Source organism: Aptenodytes patagonicus, chromosome 25 (genome assembly GCF_965638725.1).
Source record: "Aptenodytes patagonicus chromosome 25, bAptPat1.pri.cur, whole genome shotgun sequence".
Taxonomy (NCBI): Eukaryota; Metazoa; Chordata; class Aves; order Sphenisciformes; family Spheniscidae; genus Aptenodytes; species Aptenodytes patagonicus.
The window spans coordinates 1,108,395-1,126,285 of record NC_134973.1 but is presented as its reverse complement, the minus strand read 5'-3'; the positions used below and the strand labels follow the sequence as shown (position 1 = coordinate 1,126,285).

The 17,891-nt window shown below is 44.0% G+C and overlaps 1 long non-coding RNA gene across 2 annotated transcripts in view; it reads left to right on the top strand.

Annotated features, from left to right (window-relative positions):
* The window catches only part of LOC143170839 (uncharacterized), a 38,417-nt gene that overhangs the window by 4,681 nt on the left and 15,845 nt on the right, over positions 1-17,891 (top strand). For both annotated transcript variants that reach the window (XR_012997107.1, XR_012997106.1), the window contains one exon: positions 15,589-15,680. This is a non-coding gene — a long non-coding RNA (uncharacterized LOC143170839). The remainder of the gene's footprint in view (positions 1-15,588; positions 15,681-17,891) is intronic.

Sequence of the window (17,891 nt, the reverse complement as noted above, 5' to 3'; positions counted from 1 at the left end):
TTTCATTGCAGTACAACACACTGCAGGTTGTGTTGTAAAAGCTCCAGCTAACAGAGTCTCTAGACCTGGAGTACATCTGATAAGGAGGTGTGTAGGAAGCTCTGCCAAGAGCTGGGGCACTGCATCCTTGGCCAGCACGGTATAAAGGGAAGCATCTCCAGGTTCCTGGAGGAGGAATACGGCAGAAACAGCTGTGGTATTTCAAAGTGTGCGTGTAAGTTTTTGGTTGTTGGGTTTTTTTAAATTTCAGGAGGGTAGGTTTTGGCTTGTCCAGGGATCTGCTTGGCAGGATCTTATGGGAGACTCTCCTTGCAGGCAAAGGTGCCCAGACAGCTGGTTGATTTTCCAGGACAGCCTCCGCCATGCACAAGTGTAGTCCATCCCAACATGCAAGAAGGCAAACAAAAATGGTAGGAGGCCAGCAAGGATGAACGTGGAACTGTTGTTTGAGCTCAGACACAGAAAGGAAGTATCAGAAAGGTGGAAGTGGAGGTGGATGGCCAGGAGGAATACAGAAGTGTTGCCTGAGCATACAAAAATGGAGGCAGGAAAGCCAAAGCTCAGCTGGAGTGAGGGATGTGAAGGGCAACCAGAAGGGCTTCTGTAAGTACACTGGCAGCAAGAGGAAGGCTAAGAAAAATTTGGACCCACTTGAGTACCTCCTGACCAAAGACGTGGTGAAGCCGGAGGTACTCAGTGCCTTTTCCAGCCTTGTTTTTAACTGGTTAAACCAGTACTTGTTTTTTACTGAGCAAAATGAAGTCACTGTATTCATCCCCCTCAATGAGGGATGATGGAGTGAGAAGAGCTGTCTGATTTGCATTCTGACATTGATGAGTGACATCAGCCTGAAACCTGTGCTGTCGGTCATACCTGGCAGTCTGCTTGGGAGCCAAACACTCGGCAGTCAGAGCAGCCTAGCAGCAAAGGAGCTGGCAAGCGGAGCACAAGGTATGGAAGTTAGTAAGTAATTTATGCTGGGTAAGGAAGAAGAGAGTATTGCTCACTGGAGATCTAGGTAAGCAAGTTTGCCTGCTTGCTGGAGTTCTATTTGCAGCTTTTAGCATTTGGGCATTTTATGCTTTTTCTGGGACAGAGGTCTCCCAAAAGAGAGTGTATATGAAAATTGTTGCCTTTGAACAGAGCAGCACGTGACCAGCCTGCACCAAAGTATGAGATAGGGTTAAAGTTGGTGAAAAGCTGGAAAGTCTAGGAACCATGGCAGAGCAACCCAGCTCTCTCAGTGGGCTGAAAAGAGATGTTTTTGTAGGGGGTTGTGGAAGTGAATTTTCGCCTTTCTGCTTTTGAGGTTAGGAGTGAAGACTCAAGCTTCTGTTGGACTAGTAGTGGAAGTAAACAGTGAAAAGTTCCTTCAAAAAGATGAAGAATTGCAGAATGAATTTATTCTTGGGTGGGCAGCAGACATGAAATAATTTGACAGGAAATGTCAGCTGGTAGATCTAAGCGAGGAGAACATCTGAAAGCCAGGAAGTTGAGGATAACTGGTCATTGGTGGAGAAACAAGGCTGCACAAATAATTTCAAATTTTCAGCTGGCTTCCAAAGAGGAGGATGTGGAGAACAAAGTCTGGATGAGGAGAGTGAGCCTGGAGAACATAGTGTTGATGATTACAAAGGGAAAGAGATTGTGGTTTTGTTTCTTTCACTACTAGTCAGAGTTGAAACAGTCTTATTTCATGCAAAAACAAAGGGGAGATTCTGCCAGAAGTTGTGGTTTTAGGGGAAAGACAAGGGCATTCAGAATCAGAAGAGAAAGAGATGAGAAAGCTGGGGGACAGAAGAGAAATAAAGCAGAATTAGCTGCAGGTAAAAAGACGTTTGTACCCAAGTTTCATACCAGAATCCATCCATGTGACTGGAGATTCTGCATCAGCTATGGCCAGAGCAAGCAGGCTTATAATAATCTCCAAAAGAAGTTCAAAGAAACGGAGCTGTAGAGGGTGGTGGGTTTGTAGGAAAGTTACTTTGACAAAGAGAGTGAGGAGAAGGCATGCCAAGAGTGAAGGTCAATAGGTGGGTCATGGACTGGAACTGTAAGGAAAGATTTTTTTTTTTTTTTTTTTTTTTTTTTTTTTTTGCCATGGGAGGACAGTCTTAGAGAGGCATATTTCTTAATTCATAAATTTTGGCTGAGTCCCTTGGATGCTGCCCATCCATGGTTAAATTCACTTGATGGATAAGAAAAGCTTTAAATTAAAGTGGTGAAGAACCAGCAGAGGGATAGGGAAAGAGAGGGATCTCAGGCAAGGGAAATGGTGTTACGGATAAGGCAATATCAGAAAGCAGGTATGACACCAGGATAGCTAACAGGGATGAGGAAATGGAAATGAACATATCAAAGCTGAAGTGAAATTTGAAAAGCTTAATGTATTCCCTTCAGGCAGGAGACTGGAACTAGCTAATCGCCGTCTCAGCATGCTGAAAATAATGGTATATGTAATTAAGAATTTTGGAGCAAAGATTTTTTTATCTATAAGTTTTACCAAATCTTTAGTGACAATACTTGATACATGTTAGAAAAAATGTATGAAAGATTTTACAAAAAATATATGAAGAAAAAATTATCCCAGCAACTATAATCCCAGTATTGTGATTTTTAGTGTGAAGTTTTTACAAAAATAAAAAAAGGGGGGACAAAAAACCCTGGAGACTGAGATTAAGAGATTAAATATAATATGGGTGTTCAAAAGAGAGCCTATGTCATGTTAATCTGAGCTTTCTTTGTTAAAATTACGTATTTCTGCACAAAAGAGTTGCAGTAAACTTCATGTCTGAACTAGTAACTTCTCTTGTGTAGCTGTAACAGGTAGTTTTAGTTAAAGTGGAAGACATCAGGATTATGGGAAGTATCAAAGGGGTAAGAAACTGCCTAGAAGAGCTATCAGGAGAGAATTTACCCATGGAATTCTTGAATAATTGATTTCTTAGCAAAATTAGTTAAAGGTTCAAATGCATAATATGCAGTGGTAACCCAAATTCAGGAAGTGTAGACCAGAGTAGGACTGGAAAAAGGTGGCTCTTCCAATTCAAAATAACAGGAACCTTTATAAATATGCAGAGGACTCTGTTTCTTGACCCCGACTGCTTCTCAGAAAGATAGTACAGGCCTCTCCATTTTGCTCTCCAGCATATCAAGATTTAAGAGGCTTTTTTGGTTTTAATTATTTCGGCCATAGCCGCATGGAAAAAATAAAGCAACTTGAATCGAGAAGCAATGTAACTGCATCCTTATGGTGGTGTGCTTCCACATTAACTAATAATTTCCCCTGTGGCACTACTGTGCTGCTGGTGGTTAATTAAGTCCTGGGAAAACTGGCTATACCAGGAAGGCTTCTGCAGGACCTGTGCAGGTTCTGGCAGCAATGTCATTAGCATGATGCTGCACTTAAGCTAATACGACTTGGCAGACCTAAACAGCTTGGCCCAAAGCCACTTCGGGGATGTTTGTACCTGTGGCATTGTCCACCCACAAACCTGTATAATCCACCTGCAGACAATGGACCATCTCTGGTATAATCAAGAACTGGAAGGCCTTTGTAGCCAGAGTAAGAGGAATGAGGTGACCTTGAATGACACGGTGTGCAGAGTTGTATATGTGGGGACTAACAGCAGAAAATTTGTATTAAAAAATGCAGATGTTAATGCTAGACACGCCTCTCAGAAATCCTGTTCAGAAACAGAATCTAGTCAGAAACAGAGGAATGTGCAAAGAAAGGTTTTCCATTTCTCTGGCTACAGCTAGTTGTATTAGCTATATACAATATAGAGAGGATTAGAAGCAGTGGACTTGTTTAGCCTAGGCAATGAACTATGAGGGAAAAGTATTGTTCTATAAACAGTAAGAACAACTTGTTCTGGTAAAACCCAGTGTTAATACAAAACCAAATGGCATTAACATTCTTTATTGTGGTTATTTTGTACCCACCAGAGGGTTTAGGAACAGCTTTCTAGTATGAGCAATTGATGCAAAAACATTGAGACACCTCTAATACAGCTTGCTACCCTTATTGTTGCCTGTCATAGCAAAAAGCTGAAAGTGGCCCAGTGAAGTCTTGGCTATCTCTAAAATTAGCAGCTTCCTGAGGTAGAGAGGAGGAGGAAACAACTTAGCGAGTTTTATGTTGGAATTTAGAAAGACGTTGGAAGTTCTGTGCTACTGGGGTCAGAATTCCTACAGCAAAGACCAAAATTACCATCACATCAATGTTAGCAGGATCTGCTGTGCTAAGGTTAAGGCAGGGGGAGGAGGGTTGGGGGAAGGAATATTGGTTAGTCAAAAAGCAAATTAAAAACTCCAGTGTAAGCTTTTAAAAAAAAAAAAAAAAAATTATGGATCTTTTTCTTGTTTTAAAAGCAACTTGAAAACTCCAGTGTAATCTTTTCTTTGTGATGGATCTTTATATTATCTTAACAGTATAAGCAGTGAACAGTGGCTAATCCGATAATGTCTAGCATGATGCTGTAGCTGTAAACTGCAGGGCAGATACCTACATCTAGTCGTCTTCATAGTGAGAGGGTAATTACCCAGTTCCTTACAAAGACTTGTAATTCTTTTCTCTCTCTCTCTGTTTCTCCTCCACCTTTCTCTCCTATATTCACGTATGTAAATTTACATGAGTATTCATGTGCCTGTATATTCATGTTTAGCTTGGGAATAGATTCTGTAAGTGAAGCAGCAGAATAACTCTTTGAAGATGTGAGCAACAGTCATGCTTTCTGGGTAAACCTGCTTAGCCATTTTAGCTGTGAGACAAGGAGTAACCTTTCTAGCTAGATGCCGTGCTGCTTCTCAAACAGTTCTGCTTTGAAAGTGAAACTGTCCCTAAGGGGTTAAGTATAGTAGTGTTCCTGATCTATGGCTCAGGGTTCAGGGAGCCCTGCAGTGCTGCTCCCTGCTGCAGTGTGCAGATACTGCAGCTGAATTCCGGCTGGCCAGCGCAGCAATTTCTGTTTTCCTTGGAGCAGCTCGGGGCAGCCTGACAGCAGAGACCTTTGTAACTCTAAGGATTCAGATAAAACCAACAAGTTTATGAAAAAACCCACCCCATCATCAGCAAAGGCAAGATTTAACAAAGTAAATACAGGGGACAGGGCTGCTGGGCTGCACGGAGTCCAGTTGCTTCAAGAGCTTCTAGTTGTGTTAACTTAAAGGAGCTTTGTTGGATTACATGTTGAGTGCCTGATCTTGTTGCAGTATAGGCTCAGTAAACGCTGAAGCCTTGTCCTCCCTATCCCCATGGCATAGCTGTGATACTTCTCTGTTCCTGATTTCATCTTTACATGTATATTCGACGACAAACTTAATGCTGTTCTTTCAGCTTTTTTGCTCGCTGTCTGTGAAATGCTAATGCTGATCTGTTTAGTGTCAGGTATGGGAGAGTGTTTTGCAGCGTTGCTTTTTTCCTTTGTTCTTGCTGAACTCTTTGTGTGAGAGGCTGTGTCTCTTACACTTGTATTCAGAGGGCTTTGTCCTGTATATTATCACAAAGCTACAACTAATAATACAGGACATTTGTAGAGACATTTGTAGCTGCTTCCTCTGGGTTGAAGCCTGCTACAGACCCTTCCAGTGCTGGCCTGCCAGAATTTCTCCTCCTCTTCTCCTTCTGCTACCAGGCCTGCTTTTGTTGCTGCTTTTTGCAGACTCTGTGATATCATCTTCCAGGGTCGGCACAAGAACTTACTCTGGCTCTAAGATCTTTCTGGCCAGAGCCATTTGAGTGTTTTGCACATTACGCTTCAACACAGAAAATTTGGGGTTATGGCAAAGGTATAGCTAGAAATTCTGCAGGGTTCATTGACTCTTGAGTTTCATAAAGGTCCTGAGCTGGTGCTATTGCTTTATGCAGTTTAGTCAATAGTTAGTGTGGTCTGCAACGCAACATGATTTGCTGGTGGATTCATAGTGTCAGCCGTTGTCAAGACTGCAGAGTAAGTCCCCTTCCATGATTTTGAATACTCTTTAAAGTGGTTTTCACTGGATTAAAAAAATCACTATTCCTAGCTGCTGTCTGAAGAGGTATTCTTTTGGAATAGTTTAGTCAAAATCTACAGTGGTTTTAAGTTTAGAAAGAGGGGAAAAAAGACAATTTAAAAAAATGTTTCTATCATCCTTTTTTTGAAAAATGGCTGCACCAGAAAATGGAAATGGACCTCTCTGTAGGCTAGAAAGAAAGATGTTTCTTCTCCAGGTTCTCTGTGATACAAGGACAGCTTGGAAAAGTTTATAGAAGTTGAAATGATTCAGAGCTCTGCTGTGAGAATGTTTTTACATAAAAATACTGGCTATAATTTAGAGTTTTTTATTAAAACCAAATGTGTGAATAATTCTTTAAATAATCATTTTATGATGATACAAAATTGGAATCCAAATATCTTCTTTGTAAACAATATGTTTAGCGTGCATTCCATAAATTCCATGGATTTTACCCTGCACTGTCTTGGGGACATTGACATCTCGGTTACCTGTACTGATGTGGAAACCAAGGTGCTGTAGGTACCTATTGAAACACAAGTGACTCACATTTCTTCCTTGCTGATCTGCAAGACATGGCTGGATACAGTACTCCTTCAGGTGGGCACTGTCAGTCGGTGACCTGGACACATTTGCAATGCGAAGCTGGAGATTAGCCCCCACGTCCTGCATTGACTAGGACTGTCCAGTTCCAGGGTCCCCAGTACAAGACATGAACAGGAAGAAGAAGGAGCCAAACTCTTCTCCATGGTGCCTGGTGACAGGGCAAGAGGCAATGGGCACAAATGGAAATGTGTGATACTCCATCTGAACATAAGAAAATGCTTTTTTTACTGTGGGGGTGGTCAAACATTGGAACAGGTTCCCCAGAGGGGGAGTGGAGTCTCCGTCTGTGGAGACAGTCGAAACCCAGCTGGACACAGCCTTCCACAGCCTGCTGTAGCTGACCCTGCTTGAGCAGCAGAGGTGGGGTGGATGGTCTCCAGAGATCCCTTTCAGCATCGATTCTGTGATTCTGTGACTCTGTCCCTTTATTCCCCTTCCTCTTGCCACACCACTCCCAGTCAATCTAAATATCTTCTCCATCTGGTTTAAGATGCCAATGGCCAGGTAAAAAGATTTTTTTCTTTCCCATCCAAGCGCTGCCTCAGCTGGGAGAGTTTCCACAGGCCTTGTCCTACTCATTAATTTTAAAGCTGTTTTGATTCACAAACTTCATTAAATAAAAGCTGCTTGTCACACCCTTAAAAAGAGATAGTATCACAAGCCCATTTTACTGGTCCAGGAAACCTATAATTATACCACTATCTTACCTATGCCAATTACAAGCCAGTGTTCTGAGCTGTATTCTTGTTTGTCCTAACTCTCTGCAGTCATTTATTTCAGCATGACATTTTCTCATTCTCAGTCATTACTGTTTCACGTTCAGTTCATCCTGGAGAAGAAAGCTTCCCCTAATGAACGGGAGGTATGAATCAAGTCTTATGTTGCTCCGTTACCTTGTGTGTACAGTGGCACTAGCCCTGTTTAAAATAATTTGCACAAAGTTTGAGAATTGCAGACTGAAAGGATGTGTGTGTTATTTCTCATTCTCCATGTATATGGCCTTGACTTTGTAGCTTTGTACATCTGGTCTGTGGGTTAAAATGAGTGTATGTAACTAGTATGCAAGTTTGGGTTTGGCGGCTTTAGCTTAGCCTTTGGCAATTTATTCTACCAGGTGACCCGCCTAGTGGACGAGGGAAAGGCTGTGGATGTGCTCTACCTGGACTTCAGCAAGGCCTTTGACACCGTCTCCCACAGCATTCTCCTAGAGAAGCTGGCGGCTCACGGCTTAGACAGGTGGACTCTGCGCTGGGTCAAAAACTGGCTGGACGGCCGGGCCCAGAGAGTTGTGGTGAATGGAGTCAAATCCAGCTGGCGGCCGGTCACGAGCGGTGTTCCCCAGGGCTCAGTACTGGGGCCGGTCTTGTTTAATATCTTTATTGATGATCTGGATGAGGGGATTGAGTGCACCCTTAGTAAGTTTGCAGACGACACCAAGTTGGGCGGGAGTGTTGATCTGCTGGAGGGTAGGAAGGCTCTGCAGAGGGACCTGGACAGGCTGGATCGATGGGCCGAGGCCAATTGTATGAGGTTCAACAAGGCCAAGTGCCGGGTCCTGCACTTCGGCCACAACAGCCCCATGCAGCGCTACAGGCTTGGGGAAGAGTGGCTGGAAAGCTGCCTGTCGGAAAAGGACCTGGGGGTGCTGGTCGACAGCCGGCTGAACATGAGCCGGCAGTGTGCCCAGGCGGCCAAGAAGGCCAATGGCATCCTGGCCTGTATCAGAACTAGTGTGGCCAGCAGGAGTAGGGCAGTGATCGTGCCCCTGTACTCGGCCCTGGTGAGGCCGCACCTTGAATACTGTGTTCAGTTTTGGGCCCCTCACTACAAGAAGGACGTTGAGGTGCTGGAGCGTGTCCAGAGAAGGGCAACGAGGCTGGTGAGGGGTCTGGAGAACAAGTCTGATGAGGAGCGGCTGAGGGAACTGGGGTTGTTTAGCCTGGAGAAGAGGAGGCTGAGGGGAGACCTCATCGCTCTCTACAACCACCTGAAAGGAGGTTGTAGCGAGGTGGGTGTCGGTCTCTTCTCCCAAGTAACAAGCGATAGGACGAGAGGAAATGGCCTCAAGTTGCGCCAGGGGAGGTTTAGATTGGACATGAGGAAAAATTTCTTTACTGCAAGAGTGGTTAAACATTGGAACAGGCTGCCCAGGGAAGTGGCTGAGTCCCCATCCCTGGAGGTATTTAAAAGACGAGTAGATGCGGCACTTAGGGACATGGTTTAGTGGGCATGGTGGTGTTGGGTCGACGGTTGGACTCGATGATCTTAGAGGTCTTTTCCAACCTCAGTGATTCTATGATTCTATGATACCCTCACCTGTTACTTGCAACTGTGCATCGAGTGCAAAGCGCTTTTTTCTCTAGATACAGTCTGTGTTCCTGGTGGTGCCTGCTCTGGGATTTCAGAAATGCTGTAATGTGTTCATGTCATTTATCTGTGTCAGAACTCCAGGAAAATACTAAGAGGCAGGAGAAGCCCAGAGGATTTTCTGCAATCCCTCATTCAGTAACTGCATCAGCCACCGTGCTTGGGCTGGTGGTTCCATCTTCTTGGTCTGGAGATTAAACCTGGGAAAGACCCTGCTTTGTCAAGCATGGATTTTCCTCTCCTTGGAACCTGCTGGCTGAACTGGGAAAAACTGAGACAGCGACATCCTTTAACAACCAGTTATTCTGTGGATTGGGTGGTGGCTGTGGGAAGAGGACATGCAGTAGCTGGCTGGGGCCTGGGAGAGCTGAGGAGGTTGTGGGTGCAGCCCTGGAGGAGAAGAAACAGCTCACACCTCGGTGAAGCAACTCTTGTGTGAGCCAGTTTGCTCTGGGGAGGGTGGGAAAACGGGGCATTCAGTGCTGGAGAGCAGAAAGCTTGTTACGGCTGCTGTGCTCCTATTCTTTGCCACAATACTGAAGCAGGTGCTGGGGGAGGTAAGTAATGATGTCCTGACAGAAGAGAGGATCTAGAAGTTGGGAACCTCTCCCCTTCCTTCGATGTTTCCAGATTGTGCTTGTGAGTAGGAGGTATGTCCTGCACCCATAACTTGGAGCCTGATTTTAAGCACCTGTATACCTTAGCAGAACTTTTCCCTTGACATACGCCTACAAGCAGGGATGTCAGCTTCTCTTCTAGTCCTATAACGTTTGAGACTCTTTTCCATAAAAATCAAATTCTTGGAGTGCTATGATTGTGAAGGAATCACAGCTTCTATTGCAAAGTGTTTCTTGCCTGTATGGTTAGGAAAATGTGGAAACTGAAGTGCTTTGAGGGGTAGTAAAGCAGAAAGTTGAAAAACAGAATTTACATACAGTTTAATAGTCTGATTTTGGACTTGACCTGTTGTTTGGGGGTTGAAAGCCAATGTCAGTGAATTTGAATCCAAATAGTTCCGAATTGCACTGGAGGAGGATTTGATCTGTGAGGAATCCACATAGAGATGAGGGTTTTCAGGACACCTGGTTCAGTGTCAGCCAGGAGACACTCTCACTGCAAGTAAGGCAAACTGCATCCTGGGCTATATTAGGAGGAGGATGGACAGCAAGTTTGGGGGTTATTACCCCTAAAGTCTGTTTGCAGAACATCTCTACTAAGCTGTAGCAGTTTGATTTACCCAAGGCCAGTGCTCTCATGCAGTGCTGGAGAAGTACCATCATTTGTCTCCCTAGAGGAAAAGCAGGGCATTGTGTGTCTGCTACGCTGTCTTTGGGCTGTGTCTGTGTACACCTATTGAAAAAATGTCACAAGCAAGAAAATCATAGAATCACAGAATGGTTTGGGTTGGAAGGGACCTTTAAAGATCATCTAGTTCCACCCCCCCTGCCGTGGGCAGTGGCATCTTCAACTAGATCAGGTTGTTCAAAGCCCCGTCCAACCTGACCTTGAACACTTCCAGGGATGGGGCAACCACAACTTCTCTGGGCAACCTGTGCCAGTGTCTCACTGCCCTCATCATAAAAAAAGTTCCTCCTCATGTCCAATCTGAACCTACCCTCTTTCAGTTCAAAACCATTCCCCCTTGTCCTGTCACTGCAGGCCCTGGTAAAAAGTCTTTCTCCGTCCTTGTAAGCCCCCTTTATATATTGAAAGGTTACAATAAAGTCTCCCCAGAGCCTTCTCTTCTCCAGGCTGAACAACCTCAACTCTCTCAGCCTTTCTCCATAGGAGAGGTGTTCTAGGCCTTGGATAATTTTTGTGGCCTCCTCTGGACCCGCTTTACCAGGTCCATGTCTGTCTTGTACTGGGGACCCCGGAGCTGGATGCAGTGCTCCTGGTGGGGTCTCACCAGAGCGGAGTAGAGGGGGAGAATCACCTTCCTCGACCTGCTGGCCACACTTCTTTTGATGCGGCCCAGGATACAATTGGCTTTCTGGGCTGCAGGATTATTAACAGGATAATAATCAGGATTAAACAAGAAAAAATTCACATTGTTTGGGTTGCTTCCCCCCCCCCCCCCCCCCCCAAATGTAGGTAATGCAGAAATTTCCATGGTGATAGCAATGCAGAAGATGTGGAGAAATCATGACAGGAGGTTACTGGTGGTAGATAAAGGAACATTAGGAACATGCCTAATGTCTTAAATCGGGGCTATTTTTAATGACTCTTTAAATAGACTCCTGGTTTAGTCGGAAAGATGAGGTCTCTTCTTAGGAGGGTTGTGACAGTATGTGAGCCATGCATTGTGCATTAAAAGAAAGGAAAACTCTTGATCTGCAGGGAACAAATACTTGAACTCAGAACCAGAAGAAGAGGATGGAGGGAAGAGGACCCTTTTCAAGTATTTTATTTTGAAATTTATCTTTCTGAAATTTATTTTGCACAGAGACTTTTGTTGCTGATCAATAATCAGGAAGTATCTGAAAACAGCTTCCTGTTAGGTCCTATAGGCAGGTTTTTTGTTCAAAGATGTGGGACACGTTGTAGTATTTAATTTAAAACTGTGAACTGACTTGACTCAGTTTGGACAGTATCACTGTAGTGACTTGAGATCTTGTATCAAACGGAGCAGTCAGTTTAACTGATGTGAAGCATTCTCCTGTAAGCAAGAGAAGGTAGAGGCTATATCCTCTAAGAGGAGCATAGGGATAGCCCTCTGCCAAAAGAAGCACGAAGCTAAAAGAGGATGTGCAGTTCAAAGAGTAGAAGTTCTGGTTGCTGCTGTCACTGGTTCTGCATTTCTTAGTACTAGAAGCTATTTGCAGAGTGGCACCCTTATAAATTCAAAAACATTTGTGGGAAAAAAACCCACCTCAACCGTGCCCCCCAAAGTTAAATTGTTTCTTGTATCTCACGCTAACTCTGAAAGCCTCTGCAGAAGGCATGTAGCCCACTCTTGCAAGGTGGGGGACTATCAATTTATGCCCTTTCGTGATTAATCCATTTAGTTTCAACTTCAGCAGATTTCACATAAGACAGTTTGTTCTTTGGTGATTACTGAATAAAATGCCTTAGTGTGAACTTTCCCATGTAAACCGTGAAGTGAGAGAAGCTCACTGATGAAGAAGGAGGCTTGAGATGAGAATCATCTCACTGACTGTACCTTGCCTTACCTAGCTGTGGCGAGTGGTACAATTTAGTCCTCAGACCTTCTCCTTCTGTCTTCCAGAGGGCTGATAAACTGCCATGATGAGATTGTCCCTGCAACTGAGACGATGAATCTGTGATGTTGAAATCAGTACAAGCATCATGCTCTTAGGGTTGTGCTTGGAACAAGATTTAACTGAAAACTGAGTCAGAGCGTACATCCAACATGTACAAATGTCCCTTACGAAGAATTTCAGGGCTTGATTTCCCAATGATGATCATAAAAATAGGATTGGTCCCGTAATTCATGGTTAAACTGAAAACCTCAACAACAAAGGAATTGTAACTTTGGTTAATTACACCCTGTCTTCATCAACTGCAACTGGCTTCTTTCTGTTATAGTGAGATTTTGTGCTATGACCATAACAAACCAGCAGGAAAGAGAGAGAAAATTGGGATCAAACAAAATTAAGAAATCAGTCAGGATAGTTTAAATAGTTTTTCAGTAAAATACTTGTTGGTCAGCTGCCCTGACACCTGGCAGAAACATTCTCTTTTCTTTTAATCTGTCTGGAAAATTTCAGCCCGTTCAGTTCTTTATGTGGACTGATAAGAAGCTGCAATAAGGTGGTTCTTCAACAACAGAACTTGATTACATCTTCCTCTTCAGAGGAGCTTGTATCGAATGACTTACCTTTAAAAAAGAAAGATCAGGCCCACTTCAAGGAACCACTTACTATAAGAACCAAGACCTAGTGCAGAGCTTAAGGTAAATGTTTTCTCAATTTCAGTATAGTTACAGATACCATTGAAATACTGTGTCATTGTTCTTAACACAGGATCTGCTGGTCTAATGTCACTGTTAACCCCTTTGATATCAAACAAATCGTAAGATACAACTGAAACATTTCTTAAGAGCAATCAGAGCTAAAAACCAAAATTCCCGATGATGGCTACATTCCTCTGCCATCCAGCAGTCTGCCGGCTGCAGCAGTGCCAGGGTGCTGCTGAATTTCACTGAAACTAATCAACGCTTACACATAGCTTTTGCGATAACTGTGTGTCTTGTTGGAAAGTAGCTAGCAAGCACACTTACCCCTGGCTCTTCTCTCATGGTAGAAACACATCTTTTTCATTCATCTTGGTACATCTTTGAACGTACCTGTAGCAGTGATGTCAAAGGAATTTCCAGAGATGATGAAAAAGAACAAGTGATACACAGGCTGGTGGGCTAGCTGTGCAAAAGAAAGGTGGAAATCGGCTGTTACATGAGTGAGCAAAATGTGTAACCATTTTGTGTTTTGTGCCTTAATGTAATGGAAGTTACAACATTCCTTAGGTAGGTGGTCTGTTTATAAAATTGCTTTCGATACCTGTTAATTAAATTAAGAAATGAGTTCTTGAAAACTTCCAGAAGACCTTTCTGGAAGGATGCTTGATCTAGAATAGTCCCTAAGCACATGTGCATATGAAGTATAGGCTGTATGGCTAGAAGAAACCACAGGCAACCATACCATATGTTCTGGTTTTGGCTGGGATAGAGTTAATTTTCTTCCTAGTAGCTGGTACAGTGCTTTGTTTTAGATTTAGCATGAGAACAATATTGATAACACACCGATGGTTTAGTTGTTGCTGAGCAGTGCTTACACTAGTCAAGGACTTTTCAGCTTCTCATGCCTTGCCAGCGAGAGGCTGGGAGGGGGCACAGCCAAGACATCTGACCCAAACTGGCCAAAGGGACATTCCATACCATGGGACGTCATGCTCAGTATATAAACTGGGGGAAAGCTGGCCGGGGCGGCCGCTGCTCGGGGACTGGCTGGGCATCGGTCGGTGGGTGGTGAACAATTGCATTGTGCATCACTTGCTTTGTATATTCTTTTATTATTATTATTATTATCATTATCATTATATTTCAGTTATTAAACTGTTATTATCACAACCCATGAGTTTTCTCACTTTCACTCTTCCGATTCTCTCCCCCATCCCACCGGGGTGGGGGGAGAGTGAGCGAGTGGCTGTGTGGTGCTCAGTTGCCGGCTGAGGTTAAACTATGACACCATATAATTACAGTCATAAATATATCCCGTCCTGTTTTTAAGTAAAACATCTTTAAACACCTACATAGTGAAGTAGCTTCCACAGCTTTTTTGCTGCAAAATAAAAAAAGAAAAAAAAAGAAATCTTGTTCTGTGCCTGAATCATTAGGGATAACTGATCAGAGGACCTGCCTGAACAGCATGAAGACTGACCAGGCAGAGCAGGCTTGGGTCTCAGCGCTCGTTCCTCTGCATGGTACTCGTCAGCTCGTAACCACCCTCAACACCGGTTTACAGTTGACAACCCAATAACTGTTCAGGGAAGCTGTTAGCACCTTAAGCAAGATTAAAGATTAGGTTTTCCAGAGATTTTGCGTGTTTGGTGTTCAGCAACAGTGCTGAAAAGTGCTTCTAGGCAGACAGTCTGCTCTTTTTTCTAATGAGACTAATTGCATGCCAGTGGCAGTGTGTAAAAGGTAGTGATTAATAAGGAACAACTAATTCTCCAGAAATTCAAGGAGGATGCAGTTAATTTGGGCCTTTTTTGAAAACATTGATTTGCCAAGTTCCCTGTTTGTGCAGTGTCCATGCAGGACCTCACTTCACACCATTGATGAGGCTGTTTCCTACTGCCAAGGGAGAGGAGAGTGTTGGTAGTGGAGGAGTTGAATTGTTGAGCCCAGTTTTGTTGCCCCTTGATAACTTTTTTCTATTTATGCAGATTTTTGTTCTTTGCATTGTTCCACTGTGGAAGACCGAAGATGCACAGCTAGCATAAATATCCATTCCTTGTGACTAGGTTTCTAGTTGCTATGTCCTTATTTTACAACCGATGTTTGACTTGCATTAGGAAAAATGGAGGTAAGTTACTCCAGTAAAGACCAAGTGGCCTCTTGTTTCAGCAGGACATTTCTTCTGCGTTAATACCACACATCTGATAGAGCTTCCCTCTTGATCCTGAGCCGAGTCCTTAGTTCAAGTGGATGTCATGTATGTTCAGTGTTCTAGATCGAGCAGTGAACAACATTTAGGCCTTATTATCAATGTGGTACTCTGCGTAAGCTGCAAGCAAACCAGAGATCAATGATAGGTATCATGGCTGTCTCTGCAAGCCTGGGCTTCGTGCCATAATCCCGGACACCCAAGCACGGTGGATTCAGAAGTTGACAAAGCAGGATATAGCATTTCCCAACCTCATGTAATTTTGGATATTACAGCACAGAGCTCAGGACAGTAGAATACAAGTCCCACCCTTTCTGCTGTAAGTTGGGGTTTTTTCTTCTCAGTTTCTTTATCTAGCTGCTTGACATGATACTTGTGCTTAGATTCAAAATGTTGGAGGCAGCTGTTGTGTACTACATCATGTTTTTACAGCGCTGCAACATCAGAAATCACTGTTCTACTTTTGGCTGAACCTTTATCTTTTCTTTTACAGAGCCATAGCCCTGCCCCTCAGTAGCAAACTGGGTGTGAGAGACAAGCGGAGACCAAAAGCTCAGCCCAACTCCATGCTGGAACCCTGAAGAGGTGAGTCCTTTCTGCCTTTGCTTTCCTCTAGATTTAGCCCTTGTGTCTTTAGCCAAATAAAATCACATTTGGAATCCTGAAGTTTGGTAATGCCACTCATATTTGGAAGCTCAACAAAGCAGCAGGAACCACTATAGCACTGGGCACCTGACACCAGCCAGCCACAAGGGTCATTCTGCAAATGCCATCAGCTATCACTTCTGCTTCTGAACATGTGGGAATAGCAGCTTTCTATAGGTAGCATTCAAAAAAAATTAAACCCCAAGCTTCTATGGACAAGAAACTGTTCTCCCACAGGAAATAATGACAACTCCTGTTCCTTCTTGTGTTTGCCTTATACATGGCACAACTGAAACACAGGAGGCTCTGTTTGAACATCAGGAAACACTTTCTTACTGTGAGGGTGACCAGGCACCTGGAACAGGTTGTCCAGAGAGGTTGTGGAATCTCCATCCTTGGGGATACTCAAAAGCCATCTGGACATGGTCCTGGGCAACCGACTCTAGGTAGCTCTACTTGAGCAGGCGGGGTTGGACCAGATGACCTCCAGAGGTCCCTTCCAACCCCAGCCATTCTGTGATTCTGTAATGGCTTCTTTTCATATATTAGCAAATCCCTGTCACATCAACTGCCTTGAACTGACTCCCATGTGGCTAGTCCTCGCGGCTCAGCAGGCATGAATTGCTTGATGCTCCTAGTTCTGGGGTGGGTCATTCTGTTGCTGTGCAATCCATGAGTTTGAGATTGGCCTTTCAGGAAGCCAGCTTAAGTCTTGGCTGTCATCACAGAGATTGTAAGGAGCGTCAGAAAACTGCAAACACAAATGGTGGGTAGTTTTCCCATGAGAGAGAAAAAGAGTGATCTTGAAGAACTTGGCAGGATAATCCAGGGTTATAATAGCTGCTGCTGAGGGAAAAAGCATTGGCAGGATTGTGAATTGTCAGGCAGTATTAGGGTTTAACCTTGTCAGTGAAGTCCCTGGATGTGACCCCTGTGGTAGGGAAAGGAATCAGATTTTCTTTCAGCTCCTTTTTGCAGGCTTTCTTGGCCTTCCAGCCATAGCTGTTAACCCTTACCAAGGATGTATGAGCAGGGGGCTGGGGTTCCAGTCCCAAGGGGCAGTCCTAGTGCGAACATGTTGCTGTCTTGACAAGGCTGATGCGGCATGGTTCATACTGCAGTGGGGCACGTGGAGCCCCAGGACATTCAGTACCAGGTTAAAAGTAAAAGAATGGTGGCTAAAATAAAAATGCAGGTATTCATCTGGGTTGCGCAGCCAGCCTCTCTCCCCAGCAGTGGGAGGGAGTGTTCTCAGGAACAGTTGTGGTCCCTGACCTTCCTCTTGCCTGTCTGTGAAATCCACACATTTCTCGGTAAAACTACTCCTGTCGCAGAGATCTGACTCAAGGCCTAGCTTTATAAGCAGGTTTTCTCCACAGCTTTACCTGCACCCACGTTGTGCTGAAGCTGGCACTTTTATCCCAGAGAATCTGTGATACTGGAGCGTATCCTCACCATGAGACTCCCGACGGCAGTGTGACGTGGAGCAAGAACGGTGCAACGGGCTGCTGCCTTGCTCTCTCTGTTCACCGGTTACACCTCAGCCAGTCTTCTAGCTTCCTCCCTCTCCCATTAGCTCTCAGACACCTGCTTATGAGTCAGATGAGTTTCTGCTGTTCTCAGCAGCCTTCTCCTTGGGAGGAATTCCACATTATGGAGCAGTTGGAGATTATAAATCAGTGTCTCCATTTATCTCCACCACAAGAACAGAAGGCACTAAGTAAGAGTGGAAAGAAGCACATCTGAAAATTGGTAATGGACATACTTTTGTACAACATGCTTGGACTATGTAAGTCAGTCTTACATGATACCATTAAGGTAAGTGCATTCTGTGAAAAACTATTGCTTTACTTAAAAAATAAGGCTATCCATGGTGACACTTCCAGAAGGAATATAAAACATGACAAACATTTTTCACGTCACATGCTGAACTCTTAAGAGCCTAAGGACAAGAAGGAAGGTAATTGCAGGATTTCTGTGGGTAATCTGTTGAAAAATTATCCCTTACAGGTTTACCACAACAGGATAATATCCAGTAGGAAAATGGTGTTGCATCTGCTCATGACATCAGTCAGGTTATTGGCTGATACTGCATCAGAATGCTGAAAGGCATGACAAGATTCAGTGCAGAACTTTAAAAATTATTTAAGT